At 46.7% G+C, this 20412-nt stretch overlaps 1 long non-coding RNA gene across 1 annotated transcript in view; it reads left to right on the top strand.

The window, feature by feature from the left end:
• The window catches only part of LOC137300444 (uncharacterized), an 83269-nt gene extending 64630 nt beyond the window's left edge, over positions 1–18639 (top strand). The window contains exons 3-4 of the long non-coding RNA XR_010958092.1: positions 15427–15553; positions 17311–18639. This is a non-coding gene — a long non-coding RNA (uncharacterized lncRNA). The remainder of the gene's footprint in view (positions 1–15426; positions 15554–17310) is intronic.
• The last annotated feature ends 1773 nt before the right edge of the window (positions 18640–20412 follow it).

The raw sequence follows: 20412 nt of genomic DNA, 5'->3' as shown, positions 1-20412 counted from the left end.
GGCTCATATATAAAGGATGGTCACTTAGACGTAGAACCATGTGCCAGCAAGGAGTCACCACCTTTAGGAGGGGGAGGAGAGAATTATGGGCTAACAAACCGACTGACAACAATAGGACAAGGACCGATGTCGTCCCCAATACAGGTAACTCCCTGCATTCTGTATTGGGGACCACACCTGCCCTCGTCCTATTGTTGTCAGTATATACAAACCTAAAAATCTACTTACAAGTTGCTGGGGCCACACAGAGCTCTTCTGTGCACTGTCCATTATAGACAGCAGGACAAGGGCTGTGCTCGTTCAACTGACTGATGATTGTATATTGTGTGGAGTGACTTTAACCTAGTCATACGAAGAGGGATTTAAAGGAGATACTCGTGTTTAAAGGAGTCACCTGTCTATAAGGGTCACTGTACCTCATTCTCATGTGCCTGTATTGTAGTTGGTGAAAGGACTGTCCTTAGAGACCAGCTGTCCTTGTAAAGCACTTTGAGAAACAAGTTACAGTGAGAGCAGCACTCACTCCATCAACTGCTGCTTGTGGCTGCACAATCCTCTACAACAACAACAGCTTGCATTTATATAGCGCCTTTAATGTAGTCCCAAGGTGCTCCTGTACATTTTCTGTTGCTAGGACTTTCAAATCTTTTCCTTGTCTTCTTTATCCCGACCCCCACTGTCCATTTAGGAGACAGGAGCAACTTTCAGAAAGCTGAGTTTCCATTGGCTTTTCTTCCCAGCCAACCAGAAGCCCAGAATACAAAGACTGATATAGAACCATACTGCACAGGAGGAGGCCATTCAGCCCATCGTGCCTGTACCGGCTCTTTGAAAAAACTATCCAATTAGTCCCACTCCCCTGCTCTTTTCCCAGAGCTTTGTAAATTTCTCCTTTTCAAGTGTATGTAAGATATATTATACGTATATATAAAAGACATCAACATTGAAACATGTTAGACAAGGTTCCCTTGGTAAAAGCAGTGTGTACCTGAGTCATACAGACCAAGAGGTTACAGCTTTGATACCAGATTAGGGTTGCCAACCCTCCAGGATTGCTCTGGAGTCTCCAGGAATTTAAGATTAATCTCCTGGACACTCCTGCGAGCAAACCGGGGAAAAACATTACAGGGACGTTAAAAAATTATGTGTTTTTTTTCTGTGAACATTTTCATTCATTAGTTGAAAATATTGAGATGGGGGGGATGCGGGAAGGCTGTTTGACTGGGCGAAGCAGTGGAAGACGGGAGGGTCATGTGTTGAAACCTCCAGGAATATGTCCAACCTGAGTTGGCAACCCCTGTACCGGATCTGTGCTGAGACAGCTATCTCAACGTTGACCCTACAGCGATTTTAACTCGGGGTTGGAGTGAGGTGTGGGGTGGGAAAGTCCGGCCTCGCTTGACCTCGCGACTTGAGATCCGGCCCATTTTAACTCCTGGGCCTCATTTCCACGTTTGAAGTGAGGCACCTGCCCGATTCCGGATGGAATCAACACCTGGCTGGCCGGTGGGAGAGGGGTTTCGGGCGGCAGGAGAACCACACTGGCGACCCGAGGGAATGGTCCTTAGCAGTCAAGTAAGTGGGTCTGTGAGGGGGGGGGGGTATCGAGAGGCAATCATGATCGGGGGAATGGGTGGGAAGCCCAGGACTGGGGAGGCCCAAGTTTCCTTGTGGAGCCCAGTAGAACACTTCTCCACTGACTGATTTGCCCCTTGCCCAAGATTTTGAGCTCAGAAGCAGGGCAGGGAATTTGCTGCCAAAGATTTGCCTGGACTGTTCTGTCAGTGTCTACTTTTCCCTCCCCTGCTCTTAGTGGGCACAGGTGGATTCTCCTTCATCTAACGGCTGGTGCAGACAATCATAGTGCAAACCTGTATCCTTCCATTCCATGCAGAAAGACTAGAAAAGCTGGGATTGTTCTCCTTAGAGCAGAGAAGGTTAAGGGGAGATTTAATAGAGGTGTTCCAAATTATACGGGGTTTTCATAGAGCAAATAGGGAGAAACTGTTTCCACTGGCGGGTGGGTCAGTAACCAGAGGACACAGATTTAAGATAATTGGCAAAAGAACCAGAGGGGCAGATGAGGAGAATTTTTTTAAGCAGCGAGTTGTTATGATCTGGAATGCGCTGCCTGAAAGGGCGGTGGAAGCAGATTCAATAGTAACTTTCAAAAGGGAAATGTATAAATACTCGAAAAGGAAAAATTTGCAGGGCTCTGGGGAGAAAGCACAGGGAGTGAGACTAATTGGGTAGCTCTTTCAAAGAGCCAGCACGGCACGATGGGCCAAATATCCTCCTTCTCCGCTGTAAGAGTCTATGAAGTTATGTGATTTCCTCTTGTTATCGCTTCTCTTTCTGCCTTAATCTTTTTATTCGTTCTCTAATATAATCTGTGTTTTCTAACCTTTTCCTCTCCCCACCCACCCCATTTTTTAAATGCTTAAAATATTTTAAAAGTTATTATGGGTTGAGGTAAGAATCCCATTTATGGTCGAAATTTCTATTATTAATCTTGTATTTTGCAAAACAAAATGTTTTAAATAAAAATCTTCTTTAAAAAAAGGACCGTTCCCAAGATTTGATTGGAGCGTCAGAGTGTGGGATCCCTGCCTTGTGCTGAAGGGCTGCGAGCCCACAGCTGGTCTGTCTGCCAGCATGGTCTGAATGGGAGCTAATTTAGCTCCAAGTGGTTGAGTTAGATGCTGGTACATTTGAGCTGAGAGCAATTAGGTTCTCAGCCTCCCATTAACTTCTGCTGCTGAACACTGGGTTCAAATGATGTTGCAAAAACCACTTGAGTTAAGGCCTTGATTAAGGCAACTGGGCTGCAACTCATTTACTTTCTACAGCTGACTGTGTAGAGACTGAATTCGGATGAGAATTATTGCACGGTAAACTTACAGAAATGGTCCCAGCTTTGAACCCCCTGTCTGTGCCGAGGAGAGGCTGCACTTTTATGCTGATAGAAAGCAGATGAGGGCAACACCCTCTGGTATCAAGCTGAGGACCTCCCAGTGTCTTCAAGGACCCACATTTATGCGTCTCTCCTGAGCTCTCGAGCCTTATTTTCCCGCACGTGATGAAATTAGCGCAGTAGGAGCCATAAACCAAATAGCGGGAAAGCGGCTCAGAGAGATTGCAGATCACTGAGTGCCAGTCTCCCAGGACCCCGACTAAAATATAAGAGCGTCGTTAGCTAATTGCGGCGAGGGCAGTGGTTAAGAGGGCGCTACAATTATGCTCAGTGCTAGGAGAGAGGAGGTGAAAAAAATCAGCAGCCAGGTTTCCCAATCCTAATCGCTATCGAGCGATTCCCACTGGGAAGTCTGCGTACTTGAGGACAGGAATCACGCTCTGCTGCGATGCCCCCAGTGTCCCGTTGACACACGCTGGTTCACACGTGAAGAATGATCACTTTGGACTTGGTATCCAGCCCCTGTGCGACTGTTCCCCAGCAGAAGTCAGTGATTTCAGGAGAGATGGGGGAGGGGGGAAATCAAATTGCAACACAGCCCATAAATTACACAGTTTGTATTGGTGTTTGTATTGTGCTCGCTGACCTTTATTGGCTTCCGGTCCGGCAAAGCCCCGATTTTAAAATTCTCATCCTCGTGTTCAAATCCGTCAATGGCCTCACCCCTCCCTATCTCTGTAGCCTCCTCCAGCCCTACAACCCTCCGAGATCTCTGCGCTCCTCCAATTTTGGCCTCTTGCACATCCCGATTTCCTTCACTCCATCATTGGCGGCCGTGCCTTCAGCTGCCTAGGCCTTACCTGATGCCTCTCCGCCTCTCTCTCCTCCTTTATGACGCTCCTTAAAACCTACCTCTTTGACCAAGCTTTTAGTCACCTGTTCTAATATCTCATGTGGCTTAGTGTCAAATTGTGTCTGACTTACGTTCCTGTGAAGTGCCTTGGGACATCTTACTACATTAAAGGTGCTGTATGAATGCAAGTTATTGTTGTATTAAAAAGCAGATAAAAGGGAGTGATTTCAAGGCAGTAATCTCATTTCAATAGGTCAGTAATGAAGCTCACTCTATGTCAGTGATGAGCTGTTTTTATACTGGAACTGTTTTAATTTGGATTCCAGGGGAGTGGTATTCGTGAGCTGGCTCCTGGCATATGTTGCCAACATCCAGTCCCTTATCCCAGTGACAGAATCATAGACCCACAAGAAATGGGGTCCATTATTCTGTGCCAGGAGCCGGATTCAGCTTTGTGAGCCCCCCATTCACAGATTTCAATCTTTTGGGATCTGAACTAAACAAGGCCAATATAAACGCCGTATTGGGGGTATGGTAGTGTAAGGGTTCGGTTACTAGGCTGGTAATCCAGAGAATGTGAGTTTAAATCACACCAGTTTGAGAATTCATTTTTTAAAAATCTGGTAATAAAAAGCTGGTATCAGTAAAAGTGACCATGAAGCTGTTGGATTGTCATAAAAACCAAACTGGTTCACCAACAGGAAACCTGCCGTCCTTACCCGGTCTGGGCCTATATGAGACTCCAGTCCTAAACCAATGTGGTTGATTCTTAACTGCCCTCTGAAGTGGAATGGAAAGCCACTCAATTGTATCAAACCCACTACCAGTGGTCCAAGAAGAAGGCCCACCACCACCTTCTCAGGGCAACTCGGGATGGGCAATAAATGCCTTGTCAGCCACACCCTGAGAATGAATACAAAAAATTGACAGAGAGTGCAGTCAAGCTATTCGACAATGGGAAGCATCACTGAACGTCCACATGGGATCATCAGGAGCAGGAATACTGATTTATTTTTCCTCTACTACCAGTTTGAGCTGAGATCTGCCAGCTCAGCACAGACAATGGGCCCCATGCCCTCACACGCGGTGTTCAGTACCATGCGAGGCGGTCATTTGTACCAACTAAACCACTGGAGGAGCAGGCAAGTTAGAACATAACAACATAAGAAATAGGAGCAGGAGTAGGCCATAGGGCCCCTTGAGCCTGCTCCGCTATTCAATCAGATCACGACTGATCTACGACCTCGACTCCACTTTCCTGCCCGATCCCCATATCCCTTAAAGTCCAAAAATCTATCGATCTCAGTTTTCAATATTCTCAATGACTGAGCATCCACAGCTCTCTGGGGTAGAGAATTCCAAATATTGACAACCCTCTGAGTGAAGAAATTCCTCCTCATCTCAGTCCTAAATGTCCGACCCCTTATCCTGAGACTATGTCCCCTACTTCTAGACTCTCCAGCCAGGGGAAACAGCCTCTCAGTATCTAACCTGTCAAGTCCTCTTATATGTTTCAATGAGATCACCTCTTATTCTTCTAAACTCCAGAGATTATAGGCCCATTCTACTCAATCTCTCTTCATAGGACAACCCTCTCATGCCAGGAATCAATCTAGTGAACCTTTGTTGTACTGCCTCTAAGGCAAGTATATCCTTCCTTAGGTAAGGAGACCAAAACAGTACTCCAGGTGTAGTCTCACCAAAGCCCTGTACATTTGCAGCAAGACTTCCTTACTCTTGTCTTCCAATAAAGGCCAACATACCATTTGCCTTCCTAATTGCTTGTGGTACCTGCATATTAACTTTCTGTGTTTCTTGTACAAGGACACCCAAATTCAAGTGAAGTGTTTATTTCCCCAGCCTGTGATCCACCTGGCTGTAAACAGAGTCTGAATCTTCAGATATGTTCTGGACCCTCTGGTAGTGTTCAGAGTATTGGGTTTGGTGGGACCTCATAAATTTCCCATTAGTCAATCCCTTGATTGGGACGTGGAGACTCTGATGAGTCTACAAATGCCTTGCCTGTGTCCAGGCTGTTTGATCGCCCTGCAAAGTGCCTCCCGTGCCTTCTTTGATCTCTCGTTCTCTCCATTTGTTGTGGTCTCAGGCCTTTGAGTCTCCTGGGATATGAACTAAACAAGACCAATATCAAAGGGAGTATGGTAACATAGGGGTTCTGTTACTAGACTAGTAATCACACCCTGGCAGCTTGAGAATTCATTTTTTAAAAATCTGGTAATAAAAAGTTGATATCAGTAAAGCATGAGCTGTTGGATTGTCGTAAAAACACAAATGATTCACTAATGTCCTTTAGGGAAGGAAACCTGCCGTCCTTACCCGGTCTGGGCCTATATGTGACTCCAGTCCCCACACCAAAGTGGTTGACTCTTAACTGCCCTCTGAAGTGGCCTAGCAAGATACTCAGTTGTATCAAACCCTCCACCAGCGGTTCAAGAAGAAAGGCCCATCACCACCTTCTCAGGGCAACTAATGATAGGCACATGCTGAGAATGAATTTTTTAAAAAGCAGCTACATTCTACCCTGTAAAAACCCTCAGATTCCTATTATTCTCAATGGGGCCAAAAAACCATGTGAGGGGAAGGGTGAGAGTGAGGGCACATCCTGACGTAAGCGTGTGATGTGCCCACCTGGGACCTCCAGTGCAGACCCCGACAAAGTTCACAGGATTAGGGGGGTGGTCCCTTAAATTGCATCTAAATTGTGGGTGCCTGTGCAACTAGGGGCAAAACTAGGCCACCCACCTGCTCCCACATGTTGGTAAATAGCAGTGAGTAGAGGCTGCCCCCCCTCCCACTTCCAGAAAGAACAATAAAGTTCCCCCTTAGTAACCTTTACCAAAACTGTGTTCAATCTATGGGGAGGGGGGTGAAGACCGGAAGCTAGGCCCCGGACCCCCCAGGCAGTCCCGACACCATTTGATGGCCGTGTGTTGCTGGTCTCGCCAGGTGTACCGCCACCCATGATGCGCCCGCTGACTGAGAGGCTAGGGCCGCGAGAACTGTACACCCACCCTACGCCTTACAGAATCTCCGATGTAAGGCCAGGTCTCAGCCTAACCATGTCCCGACCTAATTTACATGTCTTCTGCTGCACTCCCGGTGGAGTTACGGCAAGGAGTGTGCTGGAGGGACCGCGGATGCTTTTGACCCCTTTGCGTTTAACTTCTAGTTTCAAGGACTGCAGCAAAGCGCTGGCTGTGTTAGTTATTCCATGATTGTACTGACCCAGGAAAATCAAAATATTGAGAGCCATCTTACGGTTAAAAATAAACGTTACAAAATCTTACACTTCTTCCCTCGTTCCCCCCTCTCCTCTCCTGCAGGCGCTGATTCACACAGGAGTACGGTTCAACGGCTCATGGCCAAGCAGTGGCATCTCAAAATTCTTTGAAGCCCAGACAGTGAGCGTAAGCTTGCTATTCAATCACGGGAGGCATCACAGCCGCGCTCCATTCTGTTCACAACCAGCAAGACACCCTGGACGGTGATCAGAAGCGGGAATCTTGGCTGATTTATTCTTTGTTCCCCCCCTTGCTAAGCCCTTTCCCCCAATTTGGCGTTGCCAAGGCAAGGACCAAGCACTGCCAAGAGAGAGTGTGGGCAATGCGCTCCCAGGTCTAACCCAATGTCACTCTGGTACTGAAGTGCTAAGAGTTGCACGGCGACTGTCCTTCCCTCCCTGAACAGGCTTGTAACCAGACCGGCAACGTAGCTGAGATTGAAACACTCAGCGATACAGGACCTTCCAGACAAACACGTCTCCCACGGTCCAGCACGCGGTGCCATCCAATTTGAAATCAATTTTCCTGATTTTCCCTCCAACACTAAAGCCACAATTTTAACCCTACCCGCCTGGCAGGAAGTTAAAATGGCGGCCGGGTGCTTCCCACAGCTTTCGCATGCGCCACCATTTTAACTCCAAGGGTTTTAGGCAGAGTCGAGGGGTCCTCGTTAATATTTAAATGTAGGGGTCTGATGACATCATTCAGACCCCTAAATTTAAACATTAACGAGGCCAGTGAAATCTGCCGGCAGGCAGGATCGTGGCTAGAAGAGGCCTCAAGCATATCGTATTTTCTTAAGGTTTCCCTGTGGGCCAGGAGGAGTAGGAAGGCTCCTCTGGGAGCCACACGGAATCCTTGGGCCCCTCCCTGCCAGGGGCTTCCCTGTCCCCCTCCCGACCGCCATGGCCTCGGGACTCCCCACCTCCAGCCCTGAACTTTATGCCAGGGACCGTTCCCTCAGGTCCCCGCACCAGCCTCCTGCTGACTGAAATATCTTTGCATATCGGGCAATTGCGGTCGTGCGATGTAGAAAAACTTCCCAAGGTACTTATCAGGGGCGTAATTTTTTTTTAAATGGACGCGGGGCCAAAGAAGGAGATACATCAAAAAAGGATTAGACTTCTGAATTAAAATGAGTGAGGCTCACTCCAAATGTTTGAGCGTGAATAGATCCTGTTGAGACACTTTGGCCAAGAAATCAGATCGCCCCAAATCACTCCACGCATTGTTCTCCTCCTTCTACACCGCACGCTGGGAATCGTTCTCTTGTCAGTGCACTGGGGTTCTGCTGTGTATTGCCTGAACCCGGAGTACAAACTCAGGAGACCAGCTTCTGTTAAGTTGACGTTCACAACCTAGGAGTTGCCGACTCTGGTTGGACGTATTCCTGGAGGTTTCATCACATGACCTCCCGCCTCCAACCGCCCCACCCAGTCAAACAGCCTTTTTTCCCTCATCTCCCCATATTTTTATAACTAATAAACAAAAAGTATTTTGAGAAAATGAAAAAAACATACCATTTTTTTTAATGTTCCTATGATTTATCTCCCGGGTTTCTGCTCGCAGCAGTTCCAGGACAATCCTATCACCACCCCACATTTTTGCTGTCAGTTCCCCAAATCTCAGCTTGTTTCCATGAAGGAGTGCAGCCAACGGAGGGACTGTGTTCTGCCTCCAGCTGTACTCCTCTGATGTAATCATACCTGTAGTGAATATCCTTCAGTTGGTCTATCAAGGCTCATCATGCAATTGTCACAGCTCCACAGTAATCTAGATTTATATTTATAAAAGAACATGATTTATAAAACTGTTTACTAAATGCATCCTGCTGCTAGAAATTACTGGGAGTAAGATTTCCACAGTTAAAAAGGACTTAGCTAGGCCACATTTACAGCTCTTAGTCCCTTTCAGGGAGCTTGGTGCTGCTGGTGAAATGCTAGCATGCTGCTACACGGTACAGTTACATCCTGTTTTACTTCAACCCATCTCACTTACAATTCAATCCTATTACTGACACACTAAATGGGAGCCACCTACAGTCACATCTGAAGGTTGTTGGTGCAGCTAAATAAACACACCACTAGATTCTCTGGATATTTTGTATTTGGAGCAAGATCTCTATCAATTTTAGATATAAATACTTTTTTTTAACTCCAATTTATTTATTTTTTGTACATCACCAAAACCTTTATCCAGCAACTGAATCTAAATAAAAACAACAGAAAATATTAAACAAAAGGACACACTACACCAAAATCATAAGATTCTTTTTATTAAAAAAATTTCCTGTTTTTCTCCTTTCCTTTCCTGAAGGTTTCTGACCCCCTCGCAGGGGTACGGGTTACACAGGTACCGCGCCCTCCAGCATCTCACCCAACTGGCTATTTTTCACGTAGAGTGTAAGTGATGGCTGGCTATTGCACCATGGGGGCATCACTGCTGATGCTGCACTCATCTGGCAACCACACATGCACTTTCTAACAAGAAAGCAATAAGGACAGAAAGAATTTGCATTTATATAGCACCTTTCATGACCTCAGGACATCCCAAAGTGCTTTACAGCCAATTAAGTACTTTTGAAGTGAAGTCACTGTTGCAATGTAGCAGCCAATTTATGCACAGCAAGGTCCCACAAACAGCAGGGTGATAACGACCAGATAATCTGTTTTAGTGATGTTGGTTCAGTGGTAAGTATTGGCCCCAGGACACCCCCCCTGCCCTTCTTTGAAATAGTGTTATGGAATCTTTTACATCTAGCTGAGGGGGCAGACAGGGCCTCGGTTTAATGTCTCATTTGAAAGCTAGCATCTCCGCCAGTGCAGCACTCCCTCAGTACTGGACTGGGAATGTCAGCCTAGATTATGTGCTCAAGTCTCTGGAGTGGGCCTGTGAATCCAAAACCTTCTGACTCAGAGGCAAGGGTGCTACCCACTGAGCCATGGCTGACTACACAACACTCGGCAGGACACAAGGAGAATTCCCTGCTTTTCCTTGAAACAATACCATGTGATCTTTTTGGTTCATTTGGAAAGATCAGATGGAGACGAAGTTTAACATCGTATCCAAAAGACAGCACTTCCAATAATGCAGCACTCCTTCAGGACTGCACCGACGTGTCAGCCTGGATTATAGTGCGCAAGTCTCCAGAGCAGGACTTGAACCCACAACTTTCTAACTCAGTAGGCAAGAGCAGAGACCCCCTAGCTGAATTTCCTTCTCTCTGGTAGAGGGCCTTCAGACCTCTCTCCCTGAGATCTGCTTATTCAGCACAGACCAGAGATGTGACTTGAGATGTTTCTTTTGTGAATGGCTCAGTACCACATCAGATGGTGTATTTAGGCATGGAGCTATCAGGTGCTGTGGATCAGATATGCGATTAGGTGGCGATGACCGTGTTCAAAGATTCGGAATGTAACTTCCTGCATTAATCCATTCTCAACACCCTAATAAATACTTGGCCATCAATTGATTTCTGCTCCCGTAATTGGCTTTTGCAAATGCTTACAGTAAATCGTTGTGCATCAAAGCAAATTGCTTAGTCTTGTTACACAGCAAAGTTAGACCAGGCAAACCAGACTTAACCTTTTAAAGAGACCCCTCCCCCTTATTGATACAAACTAGAAGGTCGCTTCCTGGTTTGTGTTGAGTTAGCTGGTCTTAGCTGGAACTACACTTGGCCCTGGTCTAAGGAGGGGAAAGTGTCCTTGGCTGTGACAATCATTGAATGTACAGAATCTTACAACACCAGGTTATAGTCCAACAATTTTATTTGAAAATCACAAGCTTTCGGAGGCTTTCTCCTTCGTCAGGTGAATGTGGAAATCCTTGAACGTTTCGCATTTATATTCAGAGTACAATACCTGGTGATTACAGATAATCTTTCCAACTGCCCATTGTCAAGGCAATCAAAGTGTTCAGACAGAGAGGTGTTACCTACAGGACCACCGAATATACAAACGGCCAGAACACAAAACAGAGAGAGAGAGGGAGAAACATCCGAAAGGAAGAGAAAGACAGAAAATGACCCGTTGTATTAAAAACAGATAACTTTTATTCGCTGGTGGGGTTACGTGTAGCGTGACATGAACCCAAGATCCCGGTTGAGGCCGTCCTCATGGGTGCGGAACTTGGCTATCAATTTCTGCTCGACAATTTTGCGTTGTCGTGTGTCTCGAAGGCCGCCGTGGAGAACGCTTACCCGAAGATCGGTGGCTGAATGTCCTTGACAGCTGAAGTGTTCCCCGACTAGGAGGGAACCCTCCTGTCTGGCGATTGTCCGTTCATCCGTTGTCGCAGCGTCTGCATGGTCTCGCCAATGTACCATGCTCCGGGGCATCCTTTCCTGCAACGTATGAGGTAGACAACGTTGGCCGAGTCACAGGAGTATGAACCATGTACCTGGTGGGTGGTGTCCTCTCGTGTGATGTTGGTATCTGTGTCGATGATCTGGCATGTCTTGCAGAGGTTGCCGTGACAGGGTTGTGTGGTGTCGTGGACGCTGTTCTCCTGAAAACTGGGTAATTTGTTGCGAACGATGGTCTGTTTGAGGTTGGGTGGCTGTTTGAAGGCGAGTAGTGGAGGCGTGGGGATGGCCTTAGCGAGGTATTCGTCGTCATCGATGACATGTTGAAGGCTGCGGAGAACATGGCGTAGTTTCTCCGCTCCGGGGAAGTACTGGACGACGAAGGGTACTCTGTTGGTTGCGCCCCGTGTTTGTCTTCTGAGGAGGTCTATGCGATTTTTCGCTGTGGCCCGTCGGAACTGTCGATCGATGAGTCGAGCGTCATATCCCGTTCTTACGAGGGCGTCTTTCAGCGTCTGTAGGTGTCCATCCCGTTCCTCCTCGTCTGAGCAGATCCTGTGTATTCGCAGGGCCTGTCCATAGGGGATGGCCTCTTTGACGTGGTTAGGGTGGAAGCTGGAAAAGTGGAGCATCGTGAGGTTGTCCGTGGGCTTGCGGTAGAGTGAGGTGCTGAGGTGCCCGTCTTTGATGGAGATTCGTGTGTCCAAGAAAGAAACCGATTCTGAGGAGTAGTCCATGGTGAGCTTGATGGTGGGATGGAACTTGTTGATGTTATCGTGTAGTCTCTTTAGTGATTCTTTGCCGTGGGTCCATAGAAAGAAAATGTCGTCGATGTATCTGGTGTATAGCGTTGGTTGGAGGTCCTGTGCAGTGAAGAAGTCCTGCTCGAACTTGTGCATGAAAATGTTGGCGTATTGGGGTGCGAATTTGGTCCCCATGGCTGTTCGTATGTTTCTCCCTCTCTCTCTCTGTTTTGTGTTCTGGCCGTTTGTATATTCGGTGGTCCTGTAGGTAACACCTCTCTGTCTGAACACTTTGATTGCCTTGACAACGGGCAGTTGGAAAGATTATCTGTAATCACCAGGTATTGTTCTCTGAATATAAATGCGAAACGTTCAAGGATTTCCACATTCACCTGACGAAGGAGAAAGCCTCCGAAAGCTTGTGATTTTCAAATAAAATTGTTGGACTATAACCTGGTGTTGTAAGATTCTGTACATTTGTCAACCCCAGTCCATCACCGGCATCTCCACATCATGACAATCATTGAAGAATGACAACTTGAGGGAGGTACTGTAGAGCTGCTCACATGATCCCACCACGAGTCTGCACTTTAAGCAGAGGAGGGGGAATTGAACAAAATTGAACAATGTTTTCTTATGCTGATTGCAATCAGTTTCTAAGGGTACATTTACAGTACAATTGATATGGAGCAATTTTGTTTTGCATCCTTGCTAGTTATGGTGTAAATGCAGCTGAAGTCTAGAGTCAAGAAAGAAAGAAAGAACTTGCACAGCCTCAGGATGTCCCAAAGCGCTTTACAGCCAATGGAGTACTTTTTGAAGCCTAGTCCCTGTTGCAATGTAGGAGTTAGGCACTAGATCACAAAACAAAACCTCAAGACCGGTAATCTCTGGATTGCTTTCTGTGCCATGTATTAGACAGGTTAAGGATAGGAAGATTAGAAAGGTCAACACATGATTGCAGGTCTGGTGCACGAGGGAAAGGTTCACATTCTTGGGACACTGGAATGAGTTCTGGTACCAAAAGGATGGCCTTCACCTGAACCAAAATGGCAGCAATGTCCTTGCAGAGAGGGTAAATAGAGTAGCTGGGGAGGCTTTAAACTAATGTGGAAGGGGGAAGTTTAGCTCTGAGACTAGAGGGGGAGAGCAGGGTGGAATAGAAGCAAAAGGTTTAACTGAAATAAATAGTGAGAAAATATTATCAAAAAAGGGGAAAAAAAGCCATGAGGTAGTGAGATATATAAATACCGTTGCAGAAGGGGCAATGGATATCAAAAGATTCCATGAGAAAACCAGGAAAAAGAATGAGGTTCCAAAACATTGGGATCAGGTTCGAGTGGTATGTATGTGAATGTAAAAAGCATTTAAAATAAAATTGGACAGTTAGAAGCATTACTAACTATGGAGGCATATGATATAGCAGCTATAACAGAGCCAAGGCATAGGTTTGGTCAGGACTGGGAACTTAATATTCCTGGTTATATTGTAAAATTTTCAAGGGAGATAGGGAGAGAAAAATGAGGGGCAGGGTGGCAGTGTTGGTAAAGGATTCTATCAAAGAGCTAAAATGTAAGGAACTGGATAAGTACTTGAAACAAAAAAATGTGCAGGGCTACGGGGATAGGGTGGGGGAATGGGACTAGCTGGAATACTCGTGCATAAAGCTGGGGCAGACTCGATGGGCCGAATGGTCTCCTTCCGTGCTGTAACCTTTCTATGATTCGATGTCCTAGGGGTTATGTCAAGACAGAATCCACCCTGGAGTTGTTCTCCTTAGAGCAGAGAAGGTTAAGAGGAGATTTAATGGAAGTGTTCAAAATCATGAATGATTTTGATAGAGTAAATAAGAAGAAATTGTTTCCAGTGGCAGAAGGGTCGATAACCAGAGGACACAGATTTAAGCTAATTGGTAAAAGAACCAGAGGCGACATGAAGTAATAAATTTACTCAGCGAGTTGTTGTGATCTGGAATGCTCTGCCTGAAAGGGCGGTGGAAGCAGATTCAATAATAACTTTCAAAAGGAAATTGGATAAATACTTGAAGGGGGAAAATTTGCAGGACTATGGGGAAAGAGCAGGGGAGTGAGACTAATTGGATTGCTCTTTCAAAGAGCTGGCACAGGCATGATGGGCCAAATGGCCTCCTTCTGTGCTGTATCATTCTATGGTTCTATGATAGGGATAAAGCTACAAAATAGGAAGGAAAATTATGCAATTCTCAGTGTGCATTATAGGCCATCAAACAGTAGAGATGAGATAGAGAGTGTAATCCGCAGACCGTTCCAAGAGAGATGTAAGAGCAACAGGGCAATAATATTGGGTGCTTTCAATTACACAGGATACAGAAAGAAATAAAGAAGAAAGACTTGCATTTATATAGCGCCTTTCATGACCTCAGGACGTCCCAAAGCTCTTTACAGCCAATGAAGTACTTGTGAAGTGTAGTCACTATTGTAATGTAGGGAAACGCGGCAACCAATTTGCACACAGCAAGATCCCACAAATAGCAATGAGATAAATGACCTGATTATCTGTTTTAGTGAATTATCTGCAAGGGGCCATAGAGCCTTCGGGTTTGCAAGGTAGCTGAACCAAGTGAGGCAGAGGAGGGCAGCCCTGCTTAGGACAGAGCAGTGAAAATCTCTAAAGAAGATCTGTTTGGGTTTAATAGAAGGGGGTGAATAGTATCTCCACAACCCCACGCACAACAACTGAATGCCACCGAAAATTTAATAACCTTATCATGCCAAGCAAGGTATGAGGAGCCAGTCAAAACTTTCCAAGAATGTACTGTACTAAGCATGACTGCCATTTACAACCACCTCCCACTCACTCTGTTTGAGTGCTTGAAGGGCTTATCATCAATAAAGAAAGAAAGAAAGAGAGATTTGCATTTATACCTGACCGTGCCTCCAGCTGTCTAGGTCCCAAGCACTAGAATTCCCTTCCTGAACCTCTCCGCCTTTCTCTCCTCCTTTAAGACACTCCTTAAAACCTACCCTTTTGACCAAGCTTTTGGTCACCTCTCCTAATATCTCCTTACATTCCTGTGAAGCGCCTAGGAACGTTTTATTTTGTTAAATGCAAGTTGTTGTTGGAGGTCGCACAGAGCTCTTTACACACTGCCCAGCGCCTCACCTGGAAATGTTCTTTCACTCACACCCTTGAATGCATGTACTCCAGTAAAGCCTCCCACGGTATGTACTTGTTTGGTTTATGTACTATTATGCTATGCGTGCTAACACCTGTGTGGGACTGCATTGCATGGCAGCCGAGGTCACTCTCACTTTTTGCATTCTTTTTAGACGACTGCTCATAACACCAGAGAGAGATTGGCGATAGGTGATGGACCCCCCCCACCGCATCCCATATGAGGAGGAAGCTTTGGAGCTCCCAGCGAGGCAGGCAACGGAGGGAGGCAGAGACAAGGAGGTAGGAGGGCAGGTGGCAGCTGCAGGTTCATCACAACATTCTGCTTCTCTCCCCTCTCATATTCTATGCTGCATTACCTGTCAGCAAGCTGGATCATGAAACCCTCATCACTCCTTCTACTGTGCCAAATGGACAAGAAGCAGAGAAGGAAGGGAAGAACCAGGCCCCTTTGCTTCCACTCTTGCCAACAATTCATTGCACGTGCTATCAATCACACTCTCCCTCCCGAGCACCAGTGCAGAGACATCTACCTGGGGTGGGCATTAGACAATGAGCCAGAGGATAGTGCATAGGGTGAGGCACCGAGTACAAGTGGGAAGGAGCAGCAGGGGGGGGGGGGGGGGGGAGCGGGGGTGGGGATACATGTAGAGGGAGATAGATATTGCTCACTGGAGGTGCAGGAGAAGTCGCTCTTGAGATGAAGGGTCTGGGTTTACAGAATACGAAACCTATGTCAGGCACTGGTTCTGAGGCCTGGAATGCCAGAATGGAGAGGGCTGTCCCTTCCAGACCCCAAACGATTGGGGCTGGGGTATAGACAAGTATCTCACAGGCTTCACCAATCACACTGTTACCATTAAGTCTGCTTTGCCACCGATCAGCGACCATGCAGTCAGTATGCTCACATGAAGGCGCTGTCTATAGGGATAATAGACCATGCATGCCCTCCTGCCAAACTCTCAGATGCCCACACATGTGTTTGAAAGGGCGCAGGACCAGGCCGCCCAAGTAGCTGCACAAGAGGTATAGCCTGGAGAAGATCCACCTTGGTACTCAGCTGCCATAAGTTGATTGCGACCTCAGTCCCAAAAGGCTAAAACTGGGACACAATAGCCAATCGCTTCATGCACTCCCGCCATTCAGGGAGCACCTAAGGGAAGCACTGGACTAGGTTTAAGAGTTCAAACATCATACACTGCCACCAGCACTGGTAAGAAGTAGACATATTCACACAGACACACAGTATGGGTTGTAAATAAAATTAAAGTTGTTGTGTATACAGACACTGTTTTTGGCAAGGTTCGGATGTGGCTTTGATGTGTGGGAGCTGTGTGAGTTGATGCGCGCAGACAACAGTCTGTAGACGATGACATACTTGAGGCGGGAACAGGGAAGATATAGACAGGGCTGTTCATACAATGGCCAGATGCAGTTGTCAACAGCAGGTCTCTTGTATCAGATTGGCCTCCCTTCACTTCTCCTCCAGTTCTTCCTCCAAAAAACAAAGACACACATGTATATTTACTGAACAAACATCTACCACCATTCAGTGCAAAATCACCATTAAGCAGTAACCAAGGAAGTAAAGCACACACAAAGATTAAAAAACGCTCGCACACTCTGCTCTTTGTGTTACCGTTTTACCAACAAATGCACAAATAGGTTAAAGTTCACATACATACGCCGTGCGAATATGAGGATTGAGATTACAACCCCAATGATCGTGTTCATTACATGTTTTCTATTTACTAGTCAAAAATGCAAATATCCGCATCTAGATTCTCAATTAGCCAGATATAGCTAGTGGCTAACGTACTGGACAACACTGGACTAGTAGATCTCTTGTTGTATTGCCCAAGGACAAAGATATTTTAAAAATCTATTCAGGTTGAGCACAAAGGATAAAGGATAGGATTCTCATGGTGAATCTGAGGGGGTGAGTGGGAAAAGGCTAATGAGTAATTGCGGGGACCCATTGCTGCATCACACTCAGTACGTACACGTACCTCTTCTTGTAAAAATGTTCTTTGTTGCAGAAACTCAGCACTTGGTGACACTTGGTGTTTGTATACTGGGGCACATCCTGAGGCAGCCACACACAAAGGTGGCCATCAGGATCCGAGCGGCATTGGGGGCGCCCTTTCCCCCTTTGTCTGGGAGCTTGTACATGGTGTTCCTGTGGACGTGTTCTACCTTGGACCTCTGGACAAAGTGGAAGATAGGTGACTGTGACGGCGGATCGGCGGGGAATGGGCCAGACCTCGCCATGTAGAGCGACACCGCGAGTACCTCACACCTTATCACCAGGCTCCTGCCAGTTATGGAGAGGGAGTGCCTCACCCACATATCAAGCTTCTGTTTGGTCTTGGTGACCCACTCCTCCCAGTTCTTGGTACGGGCCTCCCAAACCAGATCCTCAGCACCTTCAGGTAGTCGGACCTGATGGTGAAGGGGACAAAGGATCTGGTCTCCCACTTGCCAAAGAACATGGCCTCACTCTTCGGATCATTCTGGCCCGCTGGCCGAGCAGACGCAGGACGTCCCGTCCAGCTGGACCGTATCCCACCACCTGTCCCTGGTGGAAAAGTTCCTGAGGAGGAATCCCTTTGGTCACGAGGCTGTCAGACAGTGGTCGGCACGGAATGTTCTGAGAGTCCTGCAGGGAAAGGAGAGGGTGGATCCGATCGGGCAGTTCCCCGACCAGACAGTCAATGCCATTTGGCAGAACGTCTCGTCGCTAGAACTGACCAATAGGCACCAGGATGTAGCCTGGGTGGTGGTGAGAAGGGCCCTCCCAGTGCGGTCCTTCCAACACACATGAAATCTCAGCGCCACCGCGAGCTGCCCTCGAGGCTGCAGCGGGGACGAGACCGTTGTCCACCTCCTGATGGACTGCCCCATCGTGCAGAAGGTGTGGAGAGAGATGCATTGTTATCTGTCCCGGTTCATCCCCAACAGTTTGGTAACCCAGGACGCTGTGCTCTAAGGGCTGTTCCCCGGGACGCACACAGAGACAGATATCAACTGCTGCTGGAAGATCATCAACTCGGTGAAGGGGGCCTTTTGGTCCGCCCAAAACCTGCTGGTCTTCCAGCTGAAGGAGCTGTCCATGACCAAGTGTTGCCGACTGGCACTCTCCAAGGTGCGGGAGTACGTGCTGCGGGACGCACTGAAGCGAGGTGCGGCTTATGCAAAGGCTCTATGGGGAAAGGCCACTGTGTAAGGCCACCCCACTTTGTATTGTACAGAATGTATTAGAAGATATGTACTGTGTTTTGAATTGTAATAATGGGATCATAGTGTGTACGATCTGCATTGTATTGGTTTGAACTGCATTGCTTGGAATTGTGTCCTTTTACATTGAACTGTGTGTATCTTTAAATTTTATGAAATAAAGTATATTTTGAAATATAAAAATTGTAAAAATGTTCTTTGTTTTTTTTTTGCTTGGCTCTCTTTCCCCCTCTCCTTTTTTTCCTCCTTCTCCCTACTTTATTTTCTGGTTTCCTTCCCCTCCTCCTCTTTAAGTTTTTCTTTCTTTTCTCCTTTCAGTAACTTTTTTTTGTGCTACACACCTTGCTACTGTTCTTCTCTCTTCACATGTCCTGCAGTTCTTTCTCCGCTAAATAGGTTTGAGTCTGGAAGGCAGACAGAATCTGAGCCACTGCCTGGGTAAGATACAAGCAAAATAGCTAAGGATGAAGTTGATAGAGAGCTCGGGGGTTTCAGTCAACATGTCCAGTCACAGTGAGCAGCAATCAACAAAGCAAATAGAATACCTAACAGTAAAGTACAAGGTGTAGAGTGTTCTGTTCAGACCACACCTTGAGTACTGTGGCCAGTTCTAGTCACTGAGACACAAGGGAGACATTCAAGTCCTGGAAGCAGTTCGGAGGAGAGCATCAAGACTAATTCCTAGCATCAAGGGACTGAGTTATGATGAAAAAAATAGAGAAACTTGGACCTAGAGTTGCTGCTCTGGTGAAATCTTGAGCGGAAAATGGCAGAGGGCCTAGCCCATGTGAAGCAGGCTGACCCCACCGCAGTTTCAGAGGTCAGCCTAGAATCGTAGAATCTTACAGCACAGAAGGAGACCATTCGGCCCATCCTGCCTGTGCCGGCTCTTTGAAAGAGCTATCCAATTATTCCCACTCCCCTGCTCTTTCCCCATAGCCCTGCAATTTTCTCCCCTTCAAGTATTTATCCAATTCCCTATTCAAAGTCATTATTGAATCTGCTTCTGCTGCCCTTTCAGGCAGAGCATTCCAGATCATGACAACTCACTGCGTAAAAAATTTCTCATCTCATCTCTGGCTCTTTTGCGAATTATCTTAAATCTGCATCCTCTGGTTACCGACCCTTCTGCCCATGGAAACAGTTTTCAAAACCCCTCATGATTTTGAATGCGTCTATTAAATCTCCCGTTAACCTTCTTTACTCTAAGGAGAACAATTCCAGCTTGTCTAGTCTCTCCAAGTAACCAATGTCCCTCATCCCTGGTACCATTCTAGTAAATCTCCTCTGCCTAATGATCTGAATGACAGCAAGCTCCCGGCATTACAAATGCCATCCTTTTGAGGCGTGGAAATGGTGTCCTGCCACAGTATTTAAAGGCCCGCAGCAGCTGAATGCTAAAGTGCGAAAACTAGTTTTGAATGCAGAACCAAAATTTTGCTTCCTTGAAGAATGTCTGAGAAGTGTGCGGCATCATGGAGGGATCAGATCCCTCAGGTTCACAGAGGAAGCCGTGGAAGTGCCTCTTCATGAAATCTGGCAAAGGAGAGAGGCATTATCTGGCATGGAGCAACATAGGCAGCATGACAGCAGTGGAAGAGGATGGCTAGATCACAACTATGATACTGCATGCACGACAACTCAGTGACAGAAATTTAATGACCTTACAAGGTTTGGCAAGGTAAAAGGAGCCAGGCACACTTTACAAGAGTACACCTTAGTTCTTCCATCCTCCACGCGATTGGGGCTGGATACAGATAAATGATCACCTTGGTCCCAAAGCGCTTTACAGCCAATGAAGTACTTTTGAAGTGTAGTCACTGTGGTAATGTAGGAAAACACAGCAGCCAATTTGTGCACAGCAAGATCCCACAAACAGCAATGAGATAAATGACCAGATAATC

The sequence above is a fragment of the Heptranchias perlo genome, chromosome 31 (assembly GCF_035084215.1).
Source record: "Heptranchias perlo isolate sHepPer1 chromosome 31, sHepPer1.hap1, whole genome shotgun sequence".
Classification (NCBI taxonomy): domain Eukaryota; kingdom Metazoa; phylum Chordata; class Chondrichthyes; order Hexanchiformes; family Hexanchidae; genus Heptranchias; species Heptranchias perlo.
Note: the sequence above shows the minus strand (reverse complement) of the source record. Positions and strands in the feature narration are given on the sequence as shown.